At 39.6% G+C, this 26,645-nt stretch overlaps 1 protein-coding gene and 2 long non-coding RNA genes across 3 annotated transcripts in view; 1 reads left to right on the top strand and 2 right to left on the bottom strand.

Moving 5' to 3' along the window:
* Positions 1-26,645, bottom strand: part of pitpnc1a (phosphatidylinositol transfer protein cytoplasmic 1a) — a 68,268-nt gene that overhangs the window by 29,484 nt on the left and 12,139 nt on the right. The window lies entirely within an intron of this gene.
* LOC129347626 (uncharacterized) lies at positions 9,889-11,702 on the bottom strand. The gene is made up of 3 exons (XR_008599813.1): positions 11,493-11,702; positions 11,278-11,420; positions 9,889-11,189 (listed from the first exon to the last, which is right to left on the bottom strand). It is a non-coding gene; the product is annotated as an uncharacterized LOC129347626 (long non-coding RNA).
* LOC111577382 (uncharacterized) lies at positions 19,256-20,475 on the top strand. The gene is made up of 3 exons (XR_002746922.3): positions 19,256-19,306; positions 19,378-19,441; positions 19,987-20,475. It is a non-coding gene; the product is annotated as an uncharacterized LOC111577382 (long non-coding RNA).

The following is a 26,645-nucleotide window of genomic DNA, read 5'->3' as shown; positions in this document are numbered from 1 at the left end:
ACGACAAGTGAGTACCAACACAGGACAGTTCATGGAAGTGAGATTCCCATAACTTAGTTAAAATGCATGTATACAAGGTGAAAAAAAAAATCTCATTTACTGATTTAGATGAACTATTTAGGTTGTAAACATTATTTTGGTGGGTTGGATTGACATAATAATGTTACATCGTGTTAACATGGTGTGTAAATTAAACTCAAATTTCTCTTAGTTGGATTAAAACTAAATTCAAGTTGAGATAACTTAATTTTTCTTCACTTTGAGTTCAGGATTTCAAATCTTTTCCTCTACCTTAACATCTCTGGACAATTTCAGGCAGTTAAGATTGCAAATTAAAAATATCTCTAGCTGTAGGCGAAAAGTTAATTCCCGTTACTCACTGTAGTTTGTCAAACAAAATTTAACTAGAAGTTAGCATAACACAAAAAACGAGACCCAAGTTTCTTAACTTTAATCTCAAACTGTCACCACTACATTTTCTCCCAAACTAACTGTATTTTAGAACTTCTCTCAGGCTCTAAAGCTGTAACTTTTTCCATTTTCACGAGGGTACAGGAACACACACACTCTGCAGCTTCAGCAGAAACGTTGGCTCGCTGCTTACAGTAAGCTCATACGACCGACTGATTCAGCAGAATGTGAAGGTGAGTGTTAAGGGTTTGATAAAAACACTTGTAGGAGGATGCTGAGGGCGGCAGCTGGCTCGGGGAGGCGACGTACTAAAAGCAGCTAATGAATTCTCCATCGCACAAGTGGGAAATTTCCTCTCCTAAATTAATGGCCTCACTAGAGTATTTAGTCCGTCCAGCAGTCGAGAGAAACTCAGAGTGACAGCAAGATAACTCGGCGTCTGAGGCTTTTCTTCAGGAGGTTTGAGCCGACCCAGGAGGCTCAGAGTTGGCTGCACTTTCTTCTTTGCTACCTTAAGACAACCTGAAGTTAGAGGTATTTTTAGACACTTTGGTGGGTGTCATTTTGCAGCAGCTGCCCTTAAAATGTGCCCATCTAACCTGTATAAAACCTTTCCCAGGGTTTGGTAATTCGCTTCAGTTGCGAGCCAATTTGTTTTGCATATTTCATCCAGTCTGCCAGAGTTTGCCAGGCTTGTTTCATTTTTGGCTGTGTTTTCTTTTAATTAATTTAGGAATAAAATTGACTCCTTAAACGTGTTTGTTCTTGGATTGTAGCTGAGGGGCAGAGTTTCAGTTTAATGAGTGCTGACAGAGTTACAGCAGCACAAAAAATCCTTTCTGCACAGACATATTTTCTGTAATTCTATTAGAGACTATGGGGAAGTCAAGGTTCTTTTTCGGCAGCTCAGACCCCTCACCAACAACCACATTAAAAGACCACCTCGACATGCGTTTGCCTGTTTTCTCTAGCTAGTCTTTCAGAGAACTGAGATTTTACAGCAAAAAGCCAACTGATGTGAATCAGGAAGGACAATTTATTGCAGAAGTGCTAAAAACTACAGTTCCTCCAATGTCCACTTGATGCTACATCCAAAAGCGAGTCAATCCCCATAGACCCCTATGTTAAAATGCAAAACTTTACAGCAGAAATAAACTTATTTATAGCCCGATACAAAGACACTTTTAGTCTCTTTAGATAGTTTACCAGCTCATGACAATTGTAAGGTGGGTAAATTTCTATATAAGTCACTCATTTATGTTGTATGAAGGCTCAAAGTGATGCATATTTAAGTCGAGGCTGCTTTCAGTGACATCAGATGGAAGGTGTGAAACAGATATCAAATGTAGAGCAGCAATGGCAGAACAGCATTTATGAAGATGAAAAATATACTGACAAATAAGAAAATAGCAATTAGCATCTGTATGAGGACTCTCAGCTGTTAGATTCTGCCAGTTCTGATGTACGGATGTAAATCTGGGCACATAAATAATAAAATGTCAAACAAAACCACTGCAGCAGAGATGTGGTTTTACATGCTACATATATCTGATACAGACAGAATAAACAATGAAGATGTTTTAAAATTACTAAACACAAATTATATGCTATTGAACAAAAATAGGAAACGTAATCAACATTTTTTGGACACATCATAAGGAAAGACACACTGGAATATATTGTAACAAATGGAAAAATTAATGGGAAGAGAGCACGAGGCAGACATAGAATGAAGATGATAGACTAACATCATGGCTACACATGGACCGATCAATAGTCACAATTCAGAAAGCAAGAGATCGGACAAGATGGAGAGAAATGACCACCTACGCTGAATGGCATGGAACTTGATTGACTGATCGATTGCTTTGAGTGGACAGTTCCTGGAATAGAGTATCAGACATTATCAATTCATGGGATTCACATGTATTTACATATGAATGTGCACTACATTTGTGGAAAAAGATGCAAGTTTTCATATCAGGAGGTCGCCCAACACTGGCGTTTACTATAATTTATGCAGTTCATAATGGTTTTTGCTTTGCCAGAGTAAAAACGAAGGTAAAATGTAAATTAAAGCTGCAAGCAGCGTTGGTTGGGTCCTTGCATCCTTGCTGGTCAGCAAATCCAAGCATGTCCACCAGGTGGTGCTGTGACTGGGAGTGTATTTCATCCTATGGCCTTCTTGATGGCGACTGATCAAAACTGTCCACCAGGTGGTGCTATCACTGTGAATGTATATCAGCCCAGGTATCTTATTAGGATCGGACTGCGATCACACATGTAAAGTTTGAGGCAGATTGGAGCATGTACAGCCTAGTTAGACAGCACTTCCTGTATCATGGCGAATTGTTGAAATTCCGCCAGCCACCATTTCCACGCCCTCAAACTTTTGTGGAGCATTGTGATAACTTTTGATCACTCATGCCTGGTGTGGTCAAATTGAGGTGGACAAATTTGAACTCTGTCAGGGTTACCCTGTTTGAGTTTATAGCTTTTGAAAATGTCAAAAAATGGTCCAAAATCGTCCAAAATAATTCAAAATGGCTGACTTCCTGTTGTGTTTTAGGTATCGTTGTCTACTACATTTATGTGCGTCGTGACGAGTTAGTTATGCCTACCAAATTTCACAGCTCTAGGTGACGTCCTGGACATAGAGCCTGTTTGAAATTTTTCAGGTGGCGCTATGGAGTCATTTTGGCTCACACCTATGTCACTTCCATAAAATATCAAATTTTGGCCGGTCCTGATGTGTGTGCAATGTTTCATGAGTTTTCAAGTATTTTTAGGCCTTCAAAATCGCAAAAAAGAAGAAACCCATGGGTTTCAAGAGGGTCCTGTGCCCCTTTGGTGTTCGGATCCTAATAATTCTTGTTGTACAGCAACAATATTAGAAATATGCCTGGATGATTGTTTTGTGTAACACAGCAGGTGTCCAGAATTGAATCTGTGGTGCTCAAAACAAGCACTATGGGTGTCAACATCTATTATGAGCAGACCGGTGTGGATCTAACACCATACCTGAAGAGAGTCCTTCTTAAAGCCTCTCGTCAGGAGCAGAAGTATGTTACATAAACCATGTCAGAGCCGTGTGGTGGGATGTAACTTATTAATACCGATCGCTGCAGGTGGGAAAGAGCTCTGCCTCCCGTTTCCTCGCTCTCTTTCCTCTCCACCCGACTCTTCATCCTGCATCCCTGCAGTGTCTGAGGTCACTGAACCACAGATTACATAACGCCAGGATCACTCACTATGGATCACTCCGCTATGCATCATCTCTGCTCCCCGCCTGGCAGCGCATCAGGCGGCCGGCTGCAGTCGTGTGTTTGTTTGCATGCATGAAGGAACACAGCGAAGGGAAAACGCTGGCATCAAAGGCTGAGCAGGAATAAGAGCAAAAGTGCTGCAGAAGAAAGACGCTCATGAGACATTATGTAAAAGAACTAGACTGAGAACAGCTGCCTTCTGCTTCCCTTCATGCGTATCACTTTCAACCTTCTCTCCATTTACTCCACTGACTCTTTCCTCTCCTCTCCAGGTTTGACAGGATCATTATGTCAGCTCTGCTACACTGAAGGAAAGTCGCACAGAAAGCTGCACTGCACAACTCCTTATTTCAAACCCTATAATAATACTTTTGACAATACGCCAGAGCTGACAACATTTCACCTCGACTGGGCTGCAGAAATTATAGTCATGAGACCTTTAAAGACTCAATGCAGCAAGGCAGATGTCTGCAGTGAGACCATGAAAGATTATTGGGTTGAAGTGTATGTTTTTATGTTTCTATGCAGTTTGTGCCATGTCTGGGGATTTACCTTCACAACATGTGTCAATATTTACAAATTCATTTGTGGGAAATCATCTAGAAATTTGCTCTCAAGCATAAAGAAACTTCTATTAAATGTCTATTTCATAATATAACGCTGAATTTATGAGCAGATTTTCCACTCAGGTTATATTTCACCTAAGCATCACTTTTTTGTCCAGTAATTTTGATGGTTTATGCTCATAAACCTGTAAAATGATAGTGATAGTTTTTGGTTCAAGTGCAGCTCAAGTCAAGTCAACTTTTTTTTTTATATAGCACATTTAAAAAACAATCAAGGTTGACCATAGTGCTTTACAGTTCAAAAATAGAAAATAAGATATAATCTGTAAGGAAATATACAGAGCAAGATGAACAATGCCATATATCAGGTGTCAGCATTCAGCTACAAATAAAAGCCAGTACATATGTGTCTTCAGTCAGCACCTGAAGGTATTAAGAGACTGAACGGTTCTAACTGAAACAGGTCAGTGGTTCCACAGACTGGGTGCAGCCACAGAAAAGGCTCAGTCACCTCTGTTTCTGAATCTGGATCTGGGAACTGTAGGGACCATCTGATTGGCCGACCTCAGCGATAAAACTGGAGAATGGACAGTTCAAAGCTCAAACAAGAAGGTGCCAACCCATTTAACACAAAACATTGCAAAACATGTTGCTGCCGTTAGCTACGACAAGCCTGGTACTGGCTTACGGTGTAGCCATCCCATAATAGGCAACTTTTCAAGACACTGAAAGTGTTTGAGTTTACAAAAAGTCTGAAAATGTTGAATATAATTTCTATAATTGCACTTTGCAGTAATCTTTGAATGTAGTAGACAGATGAAAAATGCAGATGAATCTAAATGAAACGAACATTTTTGTTGTTTAAGTTCACATATATGTCTGTTCATCGATTCAGTCGTCAACCAAATTTATTTGAACTGGAAAAACTTTGATTATTGTGTCAAATATTGATATTTGACAAAAATGAGAGCAATTAATGACAAAGCCTCTAATTTATTAGATTCATTTTTTAATCATGTCCCACCACTACATGACATACTTAATTTTTAGCTCAAATACACTATATTGCCAAAGTATCCGCTCACTCATCCAAATAATCAGAATCAGGTGTTCCAATCACTTCCATGGCCACAGGTGTATAAAATCAAGCACCTGGGCTGCAGACTGCTTTTACAAACATTTGTGAAAGAATGGGTCGCTCTCAGGAGCTCAGTGAATTCCAGCATGGAACTGTGATAGGATGCCACCTGTGCAACAAATCCAGTCGTGACATTTTCTGGCTCCTAAATATTCCACAGTCAACTGTCAGCTGTATTATAAGAAAGTGGAAGTGTGTAGGAACGACAGCAACTCTGCCACCAAGTGGTAGGCCACGTAAACTGATGGAGCGGGGTCAGTGGATGCTGAGGCGCATAGTGCCAAGAGGTGGCCAACTTTCTGCAGAGTCAATCACTACAGACCTTCAAACTTCATGTGGCCTTCAGATTAGCTCCAGAACAGTGCTTCAGCAGAGAGCTTCATGGAATGGGTTTCCATGGCCCAGCAGCTGCATCCAAGCCATACATCACCAAGTGCAATGCAAAGCATGGGATGCAGTGGTGTAAAGCAGCCACCACTGGACTCTAGAGCAGTGGAGACGCCTTCTCTGGAGTGACCAATCACGCTTCTCCATCTGGCAATCTGATGGACCAGTCTGGGTTTGGTGGTTGTCAGGAGAACGATACTTGTTGGACTGCATTGTGCCAAGTGTAAAGTTTGGTGGAGGGGGGATTATGGTGTGGGCTTGTTTTTCAGGAGCTGGGCTTGAACCCTTAGTTCCTCAGTGTGTGACCTAACAAATGCACTTCTGGAAGAATGGTCAAAAATTCCCATAAACACACTCCTAAACCTTGTGGACAGCCTTCCCAGAAGAGTTGAAGCTGTTCTAGCTGCAAAGGGTGGACCGACATCATATTGAACCCTATGGATTAGGAATGGGATGTCACTTACATTCATATGCCAGTCAAGGCAGGTGAGCGAATACTTTTGGCAATATAGTGTATATATTGATTGAATGGTATGGATCTTAAAGGCAGCTGCAGAAAGTGACAAGCTATCATAAGAACAGAAGAAAGAAAATTGAGTCGAGGTCGCAAACAGAGAAATAGAAAACCTACCTGACATTGTAAAAAGTAAACTGAAAAAAATTCTATATGCTGACACCCTTCAGGTCTCATCAGAAAGAATATGAGAGGACACTAGTGCAATACCTCCTGGAGATAAAGAAAACATAGCAGCAGTATACAAAGGTCAGCAAAGTCATTAGAACAAGCTGTGCATCGATCAAGGACAAGGACAAGTGTCTATTTTGTGGCAACCTGGAGAGCATTCTGTTGAGTTCAGGGAGATGCAGCATACATAGGAATGCCATGTAAAGTCTCTGCATAGTTGCACAGCAAAGCAGATCAAATGTAGAGCCTTTTCAGGCGTCTGTTTAACCGCTGCTACTCTGTGATGTTGTCTCATTTATTTACTGAGATCCTAAAGTGCAGTGAGTGTTCAACTAGAGCCTGCAACTGGGGATTGATTTTCGTGAGATGTGAGAAAACGAGTCCCAAATCCCAGAAGCCTCCGAGGCTACTCGCTCTGAACTAGTAAGAGAGAAAGAAAAAAGACAGCGATGGAGGAAACGGAGCCACGAGTCGAATGAATGAACGCTGCCATACTATTCTTGGTTCTTCGTCAAATGTTGACGCTGGAATAGATCCACTGAGTCTTCACAAACACACACTTTGTAGCCGTGATGTTCAGGTGACTGAAACAAGTTGTGAGTCAGCTTGAATAAAAGCAAAACAAATAAAAACAAGAAAATCATTCAGAGAGCGCAGGCCAAGGCAGCTCAGTCGTATCGTTTCCAATGGATGAAATCTTTGACAAACAAAATGACCTTGTTCTGAGCACAGGCGTGTGTTATGCATGTGAACGTTATGTAGAGATACCGAATGGCATGACAAATTGTAACAAGAAGATCGATGTCGTCCACTTCTCTTCTTCTCCTGCTGGTGGTTTTAATGTTGTGGCAATTCAGTGTGAAATGTTTCATCACTTCTCTAACATAGTTTCCAGTAAAATTCTGCATACACCATAGGTCATGCACATATATTTAAAGCATTTGTAACTGGTGTCAGTTGTACGAAATCTTAAACCAGCAGTGTCAAATTCATCCTAGTTCAGGGTCGACATGCAGCCAAATCTGATCTCATTTCCAAGTCTCCTTCAAATGCATCCTTCTTCTCCTGGCTAAAGGATCCACTTTGTGCATCCTTTTATAGTCCAACGACTCCCAAAAATCATTTTGCACCACCGATGTCTGGACTTGTGAAGTGGCTAATTCTGGTAGCGGAACTTCTGAGGCAGAAAACTAAACTTTTAAATGTAAGTTTTGGTTTCAACTCTCTGCAAAAGCCAACGATATAAAAGTAAAAAAAACATCCAAGACATGTTAAAAACTTTCAATTTGGGTAAAATAATTACTGCTACTTGTGATGGACAGACAGTCAAACGTAAACCGATCGTATGAACAAACTGCCATCTAGACTTTATGCTTAACACGACTCCTTTCAAAGCTTGAAAAGCAGGAGCAGGCTGAGATCAACCCTCCATCCGGTGGAGAATAAAGAAGCCCAGAGCTGCATGTTGATGATCGAATTCTTTCCTCCACCAGCGAAACACAACATTTACAGTGAATCTCCATCCGAGTCCTGAGCAGGAAGCAGGTGATTTTCATACAGAATTCATTCGGTCTTTGATAAACAAGCCTCCCTCCCCGTTACATAAGCCTTTTGTCCCTTCTGGACCAGTCTGGAGTGTTTTGGTACAACTTGAATTTCAGATTGCTCGGGGAAAACCACCTCATTTATTATGCATAGAGAGAGCACAGTGTACTTCTCACAGCCCTGCCGAGACAGAGTGATACTGGGAAGCACAAAAAGCAGAACAACGGAGACGAAAACCAGAGGAAGGGAATGACCAGGAGTGTTATCTTGGTGTTTGGTGTCACATGCAATATCAGCGTCTTCATCTCCTTCATCGTATTCACTGTGCAGCCCTGCTGGTGTGACAGGAGGGGAAACAAAGAAAGGTTGTGGAGCTCATGTATTTATATATCTGAGATTTTTCTGTTCTCTGGGAAAACAGGGCGAGAGATGAGCTGAGAAAGTGAAGCAGGAGCTGGGAGATGTGGAAGAACCTGAATGATCAGAGGAGATGCTGTCGTTTTAGTCGAGCCCCGAGATTTCCCCAATAAATGACCATAAATGTCATAAAAAAGACTCAAAATTCTCACTATATTGTTGCATTTAACTATTTTTACACAAAAAACACTCAAGATATGTTGTGGAATGTAATTAAGAACATTTACTCAAGTATTTCCATGTTTTACGCTCTTCAACTTTACATTTCAGAGGCACATATTGTACTCAACTAAATATATTTAGTAAATAATTATTTTGCAGATTCAGATGGCTTATATGAAATTCCATGCATTAATCAGCTAATAAATGATGCTGCATTATTATATAAATAACAAAGCAATTCAAATTAAGTCCAGCTGTGGCATTAACATGATGCATTCTGCAAAATGGATACTTTTGATGATAGTACTTATAAATTTCAAAAATCAGGATTTTGAATGCAGGATTTTCACTTGGAGAAAAGTGTTTTTGCACTAAATACTATAATAGTAAATACTACTCTAAATACTTCCCCGTATTCCAACCGTCTGCTGGTGCCCTTTATTAAACGACATTTTAAAGCTCTGCACACAGCAACTTTGAATTAACAACCACAGTACAATTCTGTAATTTCCCACAAGAGCAGCACATGCAGTTACTGAACCTGTGGGGAAACTCAGCAGCTGAAACAGAAACACAGCAGCAGCAATGAGCAGAACTTCAGGGATGTGGATTTTAGTCATTTAGTTCAGAGAGGGAGCTGCAGAGCCATTTCAGGATATTTCAGGTTATTTTACGAGGTTCATACAGTTGAAACGTTCACATGAATCTGTATTACATGTGTACAGTTAAATTATTGAAATATGGAAAAATGAAATCAATCTCAATGCTTGTTGCAGCCTGGGCCGTTGCGTTCCTCCTCCTCGGTTGTCATTTCTATTATCTACAGCTGCTAGCCTGTCGTCCATGTTCGTCCGCCCCGCCTCCGTGGTTTTGACCCGCCTGCCGCCAAGGAGCTGAAGATGGATTGGTCCTGGAAAGATGACCTCCACCAATCCAGGTGCCAGGGGGATCTCAAAAGGCTCGGTCATGCGGCATTCAGTGGCAGTTCAGGAGCTGAGCTGTCCACATAGAGGTTGTTGAGCGTTGATTGTTGAGCTTTTGAGCGTATGGATGGACCTGTGTTATATTCTGATGTATACAGAACTCGTTGGATAGGAGTGCTACTGCCCTGTATTTTCTTGGTTAGGGGTTACTTTTAATTAATTATCTGTTATTTCGTTTCACTCGGTTAACTTGTGGGTAAAGTTCGCTTTAGGTTATGTTTTGTCCTTTTCTTTTCAGTAGCACCTGTTTGCATTGAACTTACACTTTATTTCGTTGTATTTCTCTTTTTTTGTGAACCTACCTTTACTAAAATAAACAGCCATTCACTCCGTAACTCAACGTTGGATTTATTTTCTTTTGTTACAACCCTAGACAGCCGGGCCGTGACAACACTTCATGAAGGTTTCCTTTCTATCACTTCAGAATCCAGAAGAAAAAAATGGTTTGTTCTTCATCAGTGCTGCTTTCAGAAGACAACTCAAGTCAACATTACTAAGAGGTGAAATGTATTTAGATGTACACAACCGTTCAAAAGTTTAGGATCACCCAGACACTTCCATGTTTTCCATGAAAACTCCCACTTTTATCCATGTACTAACATAACTGCACAAGGGTTTTCTAATCATCAATGAGCCTTTCAACACCATTAGCTAACACAATGTAGCATTAGAACACAGGAGTGATGGTTGCTGGAAATGTTCCTCTGTACCCCTATGGAGATATTCCATTAAAAATCATCTGTTTCCAGCTACAATAGTCATTTACCACATTAACAATGTCTACACTGGATTTATCATTCATTTAATGTTATCTTCATTGAAAATAACCTGCTTTTCTTTCAAAAATAAGGACATTTCTGACTCCAAATTTTTGAACGGTAGTGTATATGAATTAAAGTTGCCCTATATTAGTTAAAGTTGCTCTAAATGAGTTAAAGTTACTCTAAATGAGTTAAAGTTGCTCTACATTAGTTAAAGTTGCTCTAAATGAGTTAAAGTTACTCTAAATGAGTTAAAGTTGCTCTACATTAGTTAAAGTTGCTCTATATTAAAGTTGCTGTAAATGAGTTAAAGGTGCTCTGTATTCATTAAAGTTGCTCTCTGTTAGCTAAAGTTGCCCTGCAATGAGTTGATTAATTTAATGTCATCGTCTTTAAGAAAACAACTTTTCTTTCAGAAATAAGGACATTGGTAAGTGACCTCATACTTCTAAATGGTTGTGTACCATTTAAGTTCTGGTTTAACATTAAATATCTGTATGATTGTCTCCTAACAGACAATCTAATGTCATCTACCAACACACAGCACAGAGCAGAAGCAGAATAAATCCATCCACTGTTTTTTTTGCCTCAAAAACACAAACATTCAAACAGCAGAGTGGTCAGAGTAAGAAACTATCTGCTAAAACCGATGGCAGCTGCAAGCAACAACTTCACCACCCACCATCCAAACCTTCACACACACTGAATAGAAAGTCTTTGCTGCTGAAATACAAGGTGGATTTACTGCACAAACTGAAAAGAAAAACCCTTTGAGACACACAAAACTGCAACCAGTGTGTTTATACTGTGGTTCATCCTGACTGCTAAGTTGCTTCTGTTGCATCTTCCACTGGAACTGCAACCCTTCCTGTTAAAAATGTGCAAAAAACAATTATTCCTCACCGGAAAAAACATTTAAAGTGCAAAATAATGCAACAACTTTTGTCTGACGTCACCTTGGCAGAGAGTGAAGTTTTCTCTTAACTTTTTCTTGTAGTAGATGAATCTGGTGCTCATTAAGACGAAACCAAAGATGAGCAGAAATGTTCCTATTACCATTTTAGCTCGCTCTGACACAGGATGTGAGGTGTCTATGAAACTGAGAAGGAAAAATGCTTCAGTTAAACACCTTATATTCTCTTATTCTACGCTGAATTTGCCACTAACTCACCCCAGACTACCAGCATCGCTTCAGAGAGGCTGAGATGTTCGACCCTGCAGGCGATTCGTTCTCCTCGAGTCGGCGTGAACTCCAGGAAGGAATGAACCTGGTAGAACCAATCCCCGCTAGGCATCGCCTCAGTAAAACTAACACCTGACGTCACTTCCTGCCCGTTCCATAACCACGACACTCTGATCTGTTTGGAGTAAAAGTCGTAGGCGCTGCACACCAGAACGGATGGCTACGAATTCAGCCGGACGGTGGATGAAACTGTCAGATTACCTGAGAAGTAAAAAGTTCAGCATCATCACATTCCTTACTGCAGACATGAGAGGTCTGACAGAAACGATTTACCACCGTCTTTTCTACCAACTTTTGCACACAATAGTCATTTCATTATAAATAGTGGCACTGTTTGGGCTCAACACTGAACTCATTCATGCAGAGGAGGACGTTTATTGAGGAAGACATGAGAAGTAAATGAACAGTTACCATTGAAATATTTAAAGACGTGGAACATTGTGCAATATAATGTCAGTCAGCAGCTCAAACACAAAAAAAGTTTGGTTTGGTGGAACTCTGTCATTATAAACTGAGACATAATACTTTTGAAGTTACACTTATTTTCCTTAAGACATATTAGATTGGTCATAATGTTTGGGAAGAACGTAGGAAAGATAGTTCATTGAATGCAAACATTTTCAGAATGTACTATTTGCACTAAAACAAAGAGAAAAATTTGGAGTTGTGGTTATTTATAGGTTATTATGTATTAAATACATCTACACATTCTTTAGGAAAACTGATGACGTAAATGACAAAAACAAGACATAAAAGGGCAAAAACAAGACACAAAATGACAGAAACAAGACACAAAACAACAAAAACAAGACACAAAGAGACAAAAACAAAACATAAAATGAAAAAAACAGGACACAAAAGACAAAAACATCATCAAAAGGTTCTGCTAACGTGTTGTGGGACAGACGTTCCAATATTATGTTGGGGTTCAGGCATATGGGTTCTGTAAACCGTCTTAAGACAATTTCACTGTTATTGGTGCTATATAAATAATATTGAATTAATTAATTGAATTGAATAAAAAAAATGTTCCCACAATTACAAGAACATGAATGAAAGAAATAATGCCAAAAAAAAAGGAGATTTAAATTTCATTTTAACTGTTTTATTAGAGCTTCAGTTTGGTCATCAGGGGGGTGGGACAAGAGAAAAATGTCATTTTAGGGGGAACTCCAGACTTATTTGGTATTTTAAAAACATTTTCAAACATTCTTTTCTCCTATTTTTTTCAGATTTGGTCTCAGGACAAGAACATTTACACAACAACTGCATGTTTTAGTATTTTGTACATGGATTATTTGAAATTTGATGGGTGGGACGTAAAATGTCTCCAATTCTGGGATGACTCATACAATAAAAATGTGCTAAATATTAACAGTATCAAAAGGTAAACAGTGATCAGTAACAGGTTAAATATCATATACCTTTCTTCTTTGTAATTGACTCGTTTCGTTTCCATATTTGCATGTCATTTTTGCACTCAGTTCAGTACTTTAGTGCGTATTTGTAGGCCCAGGGAACCTGAAAACTTGTAGGTATTCTGCCATCCCAAATAAGAACCCCCTTTTTAAAGTCTGCATAGTAGACTTCATCATCATCCAGTGTCAGACAGAGTTGAGTGTCACTTGAATCAAAGCATCCAAAGACGTGACAAAATTCATGACTTCCTGGGAAAATAAAAACAAGTAAAAAATATATACTATTAAATATATCTCCAGCAAATTCAGGAAAACACATGTAAATGAATTTTCACATGCCAGCTTAGAAGAAGAAAAAGCCAAACGTACTTTCTGCACAGATGCAAACAGCTCCAGAGAAAAGAAGTATAATTTTGAAGAACATATTCAGTCCAGCTTCACTGTCTGTTAGCTAAAGTTGCCCTGCAATGAGTTGATTAATTTAATGTCATCGTCTTTAAGAAAACAACTTTTCTTTCAGAAATAAGGACATTGGTAAGTGACCTCATACTTCTAAATGGTTGTGTACCATTTAAGTTCTGGTTTAACATTAAATATCTGTATGATTGTCTCCTAACAGACAATCTAATGTCATCTACCAACACACAGCACAGAGCAGAAGCAGAATAAATCCATCCACTGTTTTTTTTGCCTCAAAAACACAAACATTCAAACAGCAGAGTGGTCAGAGTAAGAAACTATCTGCTAAAACCGATGGCAGCTGCAAGCAACAACTTCACCACCCACCATCCAAACCTTCACACACACTGAATAGAAAGTCTTTGCTGCTGAAATACAAGGTGGATTTACTGCACAAACTGAAAAGAAAAACCCTTTGAGACACACAAAACTGCAACCAGTGTGTTTATACTGTGGTTCATCCTGACTGCTAAGTTGCTTCTGTTGCATCTTCCACTGGAACTGCAACCCTTCCTGTTAAAAATGTGCAAAAAACAATTATTCCTCACCGGAAAAAACATTTAAAGTGCAAAATAATGCAACAACTTTTGTCTGACGTCACCTTGGCAGAGAGTGAAGTTTTCTCTTAACTTTTTCTTGTAGTAGATGAATCTGGTGCTCATTAAGACGAAACCAAAGATGAGCAGAAATGTTCCTATTACCATTTTAGCTCGCTCTGACACAGGATGTGAGGTGTCTATGAAACTGAGAAGGAAAAATGCTTCAGTTAAACACCTTATATTCTCTTATTCTACGCTGAATTTGCCACTAACTCACCCCAGACTACCAGCATCGCTTCAGAGAGGCTGAGATGTTCGACCCTGCAGGCGATTCGTTCTCCTCGAGTCGGCGTGAACTCCAGGAAGGAATGAACCTGGTAGAACCAATCCCCGCTAGGCATCGCCTCAGTAAAACTAACACCTGACGTCACTTCCTGCCCGTTCCATAACCACGACACTCTGATCTGTTTGGAGTAAAAGTCGTAGGCGCTGCACACCAGAACGGATGGCTACGAATTCAGCCGGACGGTGGATGAAACTGTCAGATTACCTGAGAAGTAAAAAGTTCAGCATCATCACATTCCTTACTGCAGACATGAGAGGTCTGACAGAAACGATTTACCACCGTCTTTTCTACCAACTTTTGCACACAATAGTCATTTCATTATAAATAGTGGCACTGTTTGGGCTCAACACTGAACTCATTCATGCAGAGGAGGACGTTTATTGAGGAAGACATGAGAAGTAAATGAACAGTTACCATTGAAATATTTAAAGACGTGGAACATTGTGCAATATAATGTCAGTCAGCAGCTCAAACACAAAAAAAGTTTGGTTTGGTGGAACTCTGTCATTATAAACTGAGACATAATACTTTTGAAGTTACACTTATTTTCCTTAAGACATATTAGATTGGTCATAATGTTTGGGAAGAACGTAGGAAAGATAGTTCATTGAATGCAAACATTTTCAGAATGTACTATTTGCACTAAAACAAAGAGAAAAATTTGGAGTTGTGGTTATTTATAGGTTATTATGTATTAAATACATCTACACATTCTTTAGGAAAACTGATGACGTAAATGACAAAAACAAGACATAAAAGGGCAAAAACAAGACACAAAATGACAGAAACAAGACACAAAACAACAAAAACAAGACACAAAGAGACAAAAACAAAACATAAAATGAAAAAAACAGGACACAAAAGACAAAAACATCATCAAAAGGTTCTGCTAACGTGTTGTGGGACAGACGTTCCAATATTATGTTGGGGTTCAGGCATATGGGTTCTGTAAACCGTCTTAAGACAATTTCACTGTTATTGGTGCTATATAAATAATATTGAATTAATTAATTGAATTGAATAAAAAAAATGTTCCCACAATTACAAGAACATGAATGAAAGAAATAATGCCAAAAAAAAAGGAGATTTAAATTTCATTTTAACTGTTTTATTAGAGCTTCAGTTTGGTCATCAGGGGGGTGGGACAAGAGAAAAATGTCATTTTAGGGGGAACTCCAGACTTATTTGGTATTTTAAAAACATTTTCAAACATTCTTTTCTCCTATTTTTTTCAGATTTGGTCTCAGGACAAGAACATTTACACAACAACTGCATGTTTTAGTATTTTGTACATGGATTATTTGAAATTTGATGGGTGGGACGTAAAATGTCTCCAATTCTGGGATGACTCATACAATAAAAATGTGCTAAATATTAACAGTATCAAAAGGTAAACAGTGATCAGTAACAGGTTAAATATCATATACCTTTCTTCTTTGTAATTGACTCGTTTCGTTTCCATATTTGCATGTCATTTTTGCACTCAGTTCAGTACTTTAGTGCGTATTTGTAGGCCCAGGGAACCTGAAAACTTGTAGGTATTCTGCCATCCCAAATAAGAACCCCCTTTTTAAAGTCTGCATAGTAGACTTCATCATCATCCAGTGTCAGACAGAGTTGAGTGTCACTTGAATCAAAGCATCCAAAGACGTGACAAAATTCATGACTTCCTGGGAAAATAAAAACAAGTAAAAAATATATACTATTAAATATATCTCCAGCAAATTCAGGAAAACACATGTAAATGAATTTTCACATGCCAGCTTAGAAGAAGAAAAAGCCAAACGTACTTTCTGCACAGATGCAAACAGCTCCAGAGAAAAGAAGTATAATTTTGAAGAACATATTCAGTCCAGCTTCACTGTAGTCGGCAGTAAAGGAATATGAGGCTCTCAAAGCTGACAGTGTTAGATTAAGTCTTCCTCATTCCTACTAAATCATGCCAATGTGTTGTGGATAAAACAAATACAACAACAAGGAAGACAGATGAATGGCAAACTTCCCAAAGGGGAAATTTAAGGACAGACACGATCCAGTTCGACTTGTTGAACCACTTTAAATGAGAAAATAAACCACGCGCCAAGAAAAACATAAAACACATGAAGCGTAAAGTTCCCTTTCTGTTTCTTCCTTATTCACTGAGATCTCTTTACATCCTCATAGCTTCACAGTTTGTTTGTGTGGTTGATTATTCAATCAGAGCAGTTTCCTCTGGAAAATCATCGAGCAGCACCAAAGATGATGCAAATTAATGTTTTTTTATTTTGCAGTTACTGTGGTGTCGGACTGCATCAAGATGTAAGGTTTTCTTTTATCGGCTGACAAAGATTAAAACAAGAAAAGCCCTCAGTACTCCTCCAAGGCTGTTCATTCCTCCATGTGGCATTGTCAGAAATGCAGCTTTTTTTTTTTTTTAAAGAAATGCAGCATTTGTTGATGATCAGAAATCATGGAAACATAGAAGGTGTCCATTTAATATAGATGTACCCACAAACAAAATGACCTTGTGCTGAGAACAGACATGTGTTCTGCATGTGCACGTTATGTACGAATACAGAATCACGTGACCTAAATATGTAGCGAGTGGCGGGAATTGATGGGACTCAGAAACACCCCCACAATTTAATCAACTGTTCCTTGGATCATTTCCAGCGGTGGATTTGTAGTAGGATCACAATCATGTGATCATCAGCAGTCAGCTGACGTAGTGTTCATTTGTTGTCATGGTTATGGTGATGCTTTACTGCTGTCTTGCAATAATACAGAAATCTTTAACAAATCCGTGGATCCAGACTATAAGCTGCATCACTGCCAAAATCTAATCACTTGGTCCTTGAGTCATTTCTGACCTTCCCTGGAAATTTCATCCAAATTTGTTTGTCCGTTTTTGAGTAATGTTGCTGACAGTTGACACAGTGGCTTCTATCCAAGAATAATGATCCAACATGGCCAAATGTGCATGTTGGAACTGAACCGGCGACCCTGCAAACACGGGACAAGTCAGGCACAATCACTATGATGTTAATATTGTAGGTTTTTTTATTTTTATTTTATTTTATTAACTGTTATTTAACCAGGAGAAATCCCACTGAGATTAAAAACCTCTTTTTCAAGGGCGTCCTGGCCAAGGCAGGCAGCCACAAATACAAAACACAGTTACAAAATTACAGTTAAAACAGAAATAAAACACGAGCAAAAAAACAAATTTATTTACAAGCAAGTTATGAAAACCAAGCACATGTGGCCCCAAGAACTTTGGATTTAAAAGCACTCAATGAGATGAACTCAGTTAATTTCCAGTTTTTTTTGCAACATATTCCATGCAAAAGGTGCAGAGTAAACAAAAGCATTTTTACCCAATTCAGTCAGGGCATATGGAACAGAAAGCAGCAAATGGTCTTGTGAATGGAGAGAGTAAAGATCAGCACTTTTCTGTTGCCATGTGTCGACAAAACAGCACAAAAAAATTAAAATCCACTGAGATTTGAAAGTTGTGTTTGTAAGTGACATGCAAAGATTTGATATTCCATTTTTTTTTTGCGTGCGTTTACACGAGTCAAAGGATTAAACTAAACACAGTCAGCTGCAACAACACAGATGCAGAACTCAGGACAGCTGCAGAAAGATTTTACAGCCTCCTCTCACTCACATGATCCTCATAGGCACTCAGCCGGTTATGTTTTACGAGAGCAGTGTCCGTGACTTCTGTGTGTGAATGAACGCCTGTTGGAGCTTCACCTTCCAGGCACACAAACATTCAGACACAAGGTCACACTGTTTTTCTTTTTGTTCTTGTTCAATTACAACGAGACACGAATGCTGTGATGAAAAAGCAGAATCAGGGATGACGGTGCTGAAGGTAGCTCCTGGAAAAGTTGCATTACTGCACATTTGTAGGTAAGAGAAGAAATATTAAAGCTGCAAGCAGCGTTGGTCGGTCCTCGCATCCTTGCTGGTCAGCAAATCCAAGCATGTCCACCAGGTGATGCTGTGACTGAGTGTATTTGCCTATAAATCTGAAGAAGGCGGGATTCTGATCACATATGTAAAGTTTCAGGCAGATTGGAGCATTTACAGGCTATTTAGACAGCACTTCCTGTTTCATGGCGAAACATCAAAATTCCACCAGTCGCCATTTCCATGGTGTCAGACGTTTGTGAAGCATTCTGATAACTTTTGATCAACCATGCCAGTGTACATCCTGGCCAAATCTCTGCTCTCTCTGGGTTATCTTGTTTGAGTTTATAGCTTTTGAAAATGTCCAAAAATGACCCAAAATCGTCCAAAATATGACACATAATTCAAAATGGCCGACTTCCTGTTGTGTTTTGGGGATGAGTGTCAATTACAGTTTTGTGTGTCTTGACGAGTTACTTATGCCTACTAAATTTCATACTTCTAGGTCGTAATAAATGTTTGAAATTTTCCAGGGGGCACTATTGAGCCATTTTGGCCGATGTGTGTGCTATTTCCCTAAAATGTCAAATTTTCCACCAGTCCTGACATGGACGTGTATGCAAATTTCACACGTTTTTGAGTGTTTTTAGTTCCTCAAAAATGCGTTTCTTTGGTCTGACTTGTGAACCCCTTCATGCTCGGACAATCATAAAAAGCCAACTTTAGGCGCCTGCTGACAGAAGCAACAGATGCAGGACTGAGAAGGAAGAGGATTCACACTAATTTAGACAAGCCAGGCAGAAAAATACCCACATTAAAACCATATTTTGACAGAAAGTATTTATAGAAATCCAAAGTGAGTGTAACCCGGGTGATAAAACCCTAGTTAGAAATATAAATAAATAAGTATATCCTCCATTCCCGTCTCCAAAACTGTCCTGTCAAATGCGTAATGGCGTCATACGTCACGCTGTGCGTCCTGTCACGTGACGGTGCGCAGCCAATCGGGTTGTTTTATATCCGGAAGTCACTCGCAAGCCGCGAGCTTCGAGAGGGGGACGTGTTGGGAACATTTGCTGCAAGGTACGGTGCTATTTTCGCTTAATTTCGTAACATTAACTTTTAAAACTAAAGCAACACGTCTCAAACTATAGGAGCCAACTAACGGAGCCGCCAGGCGTCGTGTGGAGTCGCGGGTGTTGATTAAAGAAGGAATTGGTGAGTGCGTTAGCATTAGCCTTCTTCTCATTCATTTCCTATAGGGTTCAACTAGCCACGCCACCATATTAATTTGAATGGGGCTGGTTAGCATTCATCTTTCATGCCCGGTTCTCAGAATATACTTAACTAAATGAAACGAAATCACTGTGGTTTACTTATTGAAATGTGTGTTACCTATTTATGACTTTTAAATGCATATAGTGCCATTTTTAGGCCAAAGTCTTGATTTGTTTATTGGTCCTATGCATCTCCATGCACTTTAAACCCAGTCCACTTAGTCAGTGTGACTAATTATGCACTTTAGGTTTGGATGCTTAGTATTTTTGACACTTTGATTGTAATGAATATTTTAATATGACAAATATTATATTATTTATTCAATTGGGATTTATATTTTGAATTGAACTTTGATTATTTATATATTGTACAATATAAGAATTGACACTGCTATTTATAATTAATATTTGGCACTGGTCTTTTTGAATGTATTTTGATTTATTTTGTGCGCACTGGAAACTTAATTAGTCCTGTCCTTTATATAGGCCAGGTGATGGCGAGCTAGACCCAAAGAATTCTAGGCCCACACCGCCTGAAGAACCCTGGAGCTCGAACTGAAGTGAACTGAACTGGACCTCCTGCACCTCCTCCACCTGGTTGGGCTGGTAGGAGGCTCCTTTAAGGCAGCCGCCCCTCTCTTTTACTTTTTGCCCCTCGCAACAACTCATTCTTGGTCCAAACCCATTCACCACTCGTTCAACACTCCCTTTCCCTGGACACTGCCCTTTCCCTCTGGACTCTGGACGATTTGGGCCACTGAACTGTTGCGTGTGTTCTATCTTGGCTGAACTTCAGAACTCTTTCGCGCGTCTAATGGATCGTTTCTCGCGTGTTAATGGATCCATCGAATAATGTTTTCTTGTGAAATAATTGTGACTTAATTCTGTACTTCTCATGAATGGCCATTCACTTTAAATGTTAAATGTTGTTTGTCTATGTCAAAATATAATATAATTGGTACCACCTAAAACTTACATCATTGTGTTCAGTCTCCTTTCCTCCACTCCTAGAGCCGAACTTAGATCTGTCTGATCTCTAGCCCAATTCAACCAATACTTTAACTGCAAACTAGTACTAATACAGCGCTAATAGTAGCGGCATATAGGCTACATGAGGGTCACACAAGGTGAAGGATGCCAGAATTAATTCATGTGGTTTATAAAAATGGATTTGTTCCAATTAATTCTCAGGGTTATTTTGTGCATATAATCTCCCAGAGTCACAGCTGTTCCCTTGGGAAGGTTTGCTTCGTTTGTTATTCACAAGCACCCGATTTTCTGCATCTTTGTGGCAGGAAACACCTTTGAATAGGCGACATTTACTACTTTACTGATAAACAGAAGCTTTTTTTGTTCTGTCGTAGTTCCTCAGTAGAAGTCTGTTCTCATTCACTGCTGCTTCAGTACAAAAACTCAGCAGATATCCAAGAACAGCACCTGATGCAGGTTTGCTCGAGTCGCTGGATTTGATGTAACAGGATGCTTTATCTCATTCTAGTATCTGGAACAGTTGTAAATGATACTATCGAGGTCTGAGTCGAGAGGAAAACAACTGGTCTGTGTTCAGTTTAGGGAAGAAAAAAAAACATGCAACATTTATTGGAACACATCAGCACAGCAGGGGACACTAAAGCAGAGCGCTTCTGCTCCGATGAAACACGACATCTGGCAAGACACACATTCCTGGGAGATTATTCTGTGACATAGAAAGACAATAACTGACTCACCAGAGTTTGACCAAAATCAGTCAAAAATTGTTGAAAGTGACCTAGAATTTGTACAAAATGACATAAAATTGTCCACAATCACTGAACATGTGTCAAAAATGTCTCACAACCTGCCCAGAGTTAATAAAAGTGTGTCCAAAATGAGTCAAATTTGTCCAAAATAACAGAAATTCATCCAGGATGGCGTGAAACTTGTCCAACATTAATAAAAAATGTCAAAAATGAAGAAATGACCAAGAGAGTTGTTCAAACCTCAGTGGGGTCCCCGAGGATTGACTTCCCTTTGGACTGTTAGCCGCGATTAGCTGGTTTTTATGCTAAGCTACGCTAACATGCTGCTGCATTTGTGCTGTTTCTGAGCGATAAAATGCAGAATATTTGCCACTGTTTTTACTTGCAAAACGTCCTCTGAATGTAGCGTTATGTTGATCAAACTGGATTCTCTCAGTGATATTTGAGGCAGTACCTGAAGCACCAACATGACCTCTTGTTCGGCTAATTTTGCCCATTTTTACTTCGCAGCGGAGTTATGTGACAATCAGCATTGGTTTGTCTGTCTGTCTGTCTGCCTGCCTCTCTGTTCGTAACATTACTAAAAAACAGACTGCGGGATCTAGATGAAATTTTCAGGGAAGGTCAGAAATGACACACGGACCAAGTGATTAGATTTTGGCAGTGATGCGGCTTATAGTCTGGATCCATGGATTTGGTAAACATTTCTTTATCATTGTGAGATAGCGTCACAGCGTCACTGTAACCACGACAAGAAAAGCACTCAGAGAGCGCAGTACTCCGCCAAGGCTGCTCAAGTCATTGTATAATTTCAGATGAAATGTTGAATAAAAATGACCTTGTGCTGAGCAAAGGCGTGTGTTCTGCATGTGTACGTTATGTACAGATACCGAATCACATGACCTAAATGTGTAGCGAGCGGCGGGAATTGATGAGACTCAGAAACACCCCCACAATTTAATTGATTGTTCCTTGTATCATTTCTGACCAATAAGTCCCGATAAGTCTGCAGCAGTCGATTTGTAGTAGGATCACAATCATGATAAATGTGATCGTTAGCAGGCAGCTGATGTAGTGCTCACTTGTTGTCATGGTTACAGTGATGCCGTGACGCTATCTCGCAATGATAAAGAAATGTTTATCTTGTTTTGCATGTTACCCTCTAACGTCAATGCTGCTGCTAAAGTACAGGAAAGCCAGTATCGCCCAAACACACATCAGGACTAAAAGAGTCACGGCAGACACATGAACACACACTCGGACCATCTGCTGTGTTGGATGAGGCTCCGTTGCCGCGGCTGAACTTTCCAGCTACACAGTTGCTGCCCCATTTTCAACAGCTGTTCACCAGATCCTTCAAAAAAAAAAAAAAAAAAACTTGAACGTGCATAAATATTTGAATTAAGATACTTCGCTATGAGACGGCAGTTAATGGTATTACCACCCTGTAGCGAACTCTGTTCTTTTTCAGTGAGTGTAGGTCAACTGGCAGATATGTGTGTTGCTGCACAGAAAACCACTTCACCATCAAAGAGATTTCTAATCAGCTGTGAGGTGCTGATGTTCCTATAGCAACCAGGGACAGTTGTACCTGTTACTCTGGTCTGTACATCATTCGACGCATACACGCCCTCATAATGTAGATGAATTCAGACATATATTTGTGCGTATATGTGTGTGTGGTCCAGGTTTTAATCGTTTTGCTCAGTGTACAAAGTCACATTATGAGGACGAAAAGCAACTTACTGCAGCATAAATGGCTAAATTTGAAGGTAAAGGTGTGTTCTTAGGCAGGAAATAAGTCATTGCACACACAGGCTTTACCAAGTCCAGGGTCATTTTGCTGTGAATCAGCTGTAGGTCTGGTATGATCCAGTTTCTATACAGGCTCCTGTGAGAAGGTTAATGACACATGCAGCTATAAGTTACACCTTTTAATTGCACTGTGAGGAGCCAATTGGGTTCAGTCCTAGTTACCCTCCGAAGGCCCTTTGAAGGATCAGATGATGATTATGCAGCTCATTGACTGAATCAGTCAAATTGCTTGCTTTGATTTGCGAGAGGAAACACTCTGATTAGCGCCACACACACTTTGTTCCCCCGCCCCCGACATAATAAGGGTGCTGCAGTGATTAGCGTCTGTGTGAATTCACAGGACGAGGCGTGAGTAATGTGCAAATGCAGATCCGAGTCCAAAGTGTTCCTACAAAGGCACCGTTCGGATTTCTGCAAGAGCTTTCTTTAAAGCAGAGACACAATCAGGAAACGGCAACATAGAGAAAAGAAAACAAAAATGGACGGAGCAACAGCAAGAATGAAGTGCAACCCAGGGAAAATGGGACTCTGCAATAGTTTTGTTGATCATCAAGCAGAAAGCCTGCTCTGTTCTGTTCCACCAAGTGAGTAAGCCAATGGTAGCACACCTTGGCCCCGCCCTACACCTGTGCAGCTGCATTAATGCATGCATGCAGTCTGACTGACTAGTCATGCCAAGCCCTGGAAGTTCATACAGCCAAGCTGAAACCCTCAGCAAACAATTGTATTTTCAACCCGGAAAAGACTGGAACCTGACAGACCCTTTCAGGATGTGCTGCTCAGGACGGCTTCTGTTTACAAACTGCTGAATGGATGGTGAGGCAGTAGAACAGTGGAAGTGGGAATGCCAGATTTCCAAATTAAAATCCTGTATCAATTTTTCTTTACCTGTTTACCCCAACAGGTTTTTTTGTTGGATTGGAGATGGCGAGCTAGTAAACCCTGCAAATCCTTGTTGGGTGCAGGCCTTGAGTGTGGTTGCATTCCTGCTGTGGTGGTAGGAACATGCAGTGCCAACAGGTTTTTTTTCCTCTTCATTAAGTTTTTCCTTGAGATTTAGAAAATCATAACCAGACTTTGCATTTTGAACTTTTTGAACAGTATGATTATGTTTGTGAACTTACGGGATTGAAACTTACTGAATCATATAAATTAAATACTTCCTATTTTTATTTTGTAATCTTTTCCTTTATTTGCTTGTATTTGCTGTTTTCCTTGATTTACATAAAGTGTCTCTCAAAAGAAATTTGTGCTGTTTCATTAATTTTCCTCCAGTTCCAGAAGCCGTACTAAACTAAACAAGCTCTGTTCTTTAATGAATGATTGATTTTGTCATAGGATAGCTGTGTATTTGTATATAAATATTAAATATTGCATCATATGTGTTGGCTAAAAGATGATTTGTGGCAGTATTGTGGTTTCCAAATTGGGAAAAAAGTCCCTGCAAAGATCTTCTGCGATCACATCATTTGTTTTCTGTTTTCTGGATGAATTTTGTTTTTCCATTTTTAACTCTGTAATTTTATCAACCTTTATATGTGAGGTGATTGCATTTAGAAATCCTGCCAATGACTGATCTGCATCCCTCCACATTATCATGCAAAGAGCCTGATTACCAGTCCGTCCCGTCGGTTGCAAGGTGCGTCCTGATCACATTATAGTTTGCAGACCCAGCTGCTCTCCTGTGGCCCGACACCTGTCCCATAACTCCTCCAACACGTCGCACAGTGTCAGCACAGTTGCTATTCTCAGCAGCCGTTGTTTGTCCTTGTTTAGACAGGATGTTGACAGTAAGTGAGGTTTAGGGGAACAGGAAGGGAGCAGAAAGGCGATTAAGAGTTTCCTGTTCTAATTAGCGGTAAACCGGTGGAAGTGATGTCTGCTGCTCACGTGTTCATCTTCAACATAAAATCTGACGCCTTGGTAGCTTCAACATTCACATCTGTGCACGTTTCTGTGCCTCTTTGATTCCTTCAATGTCAAAAGATCTGGTTTGAACCTGGAAATGCTGGATGTGGGGGTCTCAGACCATATTTTGGTAATAGTTTGTTTTTTTTACCCTCATCCCGACTGGTCGAGGCAGATATCCACCCTCCCTGAACCTGGTTCTACTGGAAATCCTCATTCCTCTCCACAGTTGCAAGTGCCAATAAGAAAATATGAATGAAATTAACCTTAGAAATGTAGAACAATACAAATAAATCTAAAAATATAAGCATATGCTTTCAGAGAATCCAGGGAATCCTCAGATTTGTGGTGTTTTCTTGTATATTTTTTGCAGAGCTGAGTTTTAAATTAGTTGGATTCACCTCCATAATTACTAATACTGTGAGGTCTTAGGTTATTATAGTCTAGTAGAGTTCTAATTCATGCACACACTATTATTTATTATATATATGTTGACATATTCTTGCTTTTGTTTTATTCTTAAATTGTTTTTGTAATGTACCAGTTACCATGCAATGACAGAAAAGGCTTTGATTTGATTTGACTGATTTATTTAAACCTACTTGGGTAATTCATGATGCCACTCTTATTTTTTCTACTGGAAAGCTTTTTTCCTTTTTAAAAAAAACAAAACAAACTGTGCCACAACAATGCCAAAGTTTTAAAAACAATGACATGTGACATATAAACATTGGTAACTTGGCAGGCTAAAATTCAGTTCCTGCACAGCAATAAATTGAAATAAAACTGACGATCTATTGCTGCTAGCTGTTTTAATGTGAGCAAAATGCATTTTTAATTAAAAATTCCGGCTATAATCAAACTATGCAAGAAAAGAAGTCATTACAGATGATTAGAGAGATTAGAGAATAGTTTGGCTCTCAAAATGTACTGACCAGGTCTCATATGTCAGATATCCTTTGCCAAATGGTTTAGAATATATAAACTAATGTTAAATATTCATGTTTTGTCCAGAAACATTCATGTCAGGAAAGTCCTGAGCTGATCTAGTGAACTGAGCAGAGACGATGTGGATTCAAACTTCCTCACTTCGCTTCTGTTCAGCAGCATTCTGCAGGTGCTCCTGTCTAGATACTGCAGAATAAATAATATATCAGTGCGGCAGCTTTTTCTTGGAATTAAATCCATGCTTCTCGGTTCTGAGAGGAAGTTCTGTCACAGCGTGTCTGTTGTGTGTGCAAAGGGCCACTTAAAAATGTTTCATCACCTCCTCCAACCCCACAGGAGCTCCGTCAGAGGCTCAGGATCGCGTGGAGTTTTAAAGAAATAAAGCTCCAAGCAGCAGCAAGAAAAAAAAAGAAGGCACAAGTGTTCCAGATGTTGAGCTTCAGAATAACGTCTATGTACAGATACGGGATGAGAAAGTCTGTTTTTGTGCAGCAGTAACTTCCTCCTGCTTTGTTTTTGTGCAGTTCTCTCATGGTTTTCTGAGACTTTGTTTGCAAATGTTGCTTCAGGAAAACAAATCATTTCTCCCATCTTTGCAGTCTGCCATGTTTCCACCAACAATCACACAACGACAGTATCGATTTATGCAATTATTACCGTCTTTTTTTCACCTCGTCTATCCTAAACCAATCCATGTGCCCTCATTTAAACTCCTTCATTTAGTTTTCTGACTTG

This window comes from Amphiprion ocellaris, chromosome 19 (assembly GCF_022539595.1).
Source record: "Amphiprion ocellaris isolate individual 3 ecotype Okinawa chromosome 19, ASM2253959v1, whole genome shotgun sequence".
In the NCBI taxonomy this organism is placed as follows: domain Eukaryota; kingdom Metazoa; phylum Chordata; class Actinopteri; family Pomacentridae; genus Amphiprion; species Amphiprion ocellaris.
Note: the sequence above shows the minus strand (reverse complement) of the source record. Positions and strands in the feature narration are given on the sequence as shown.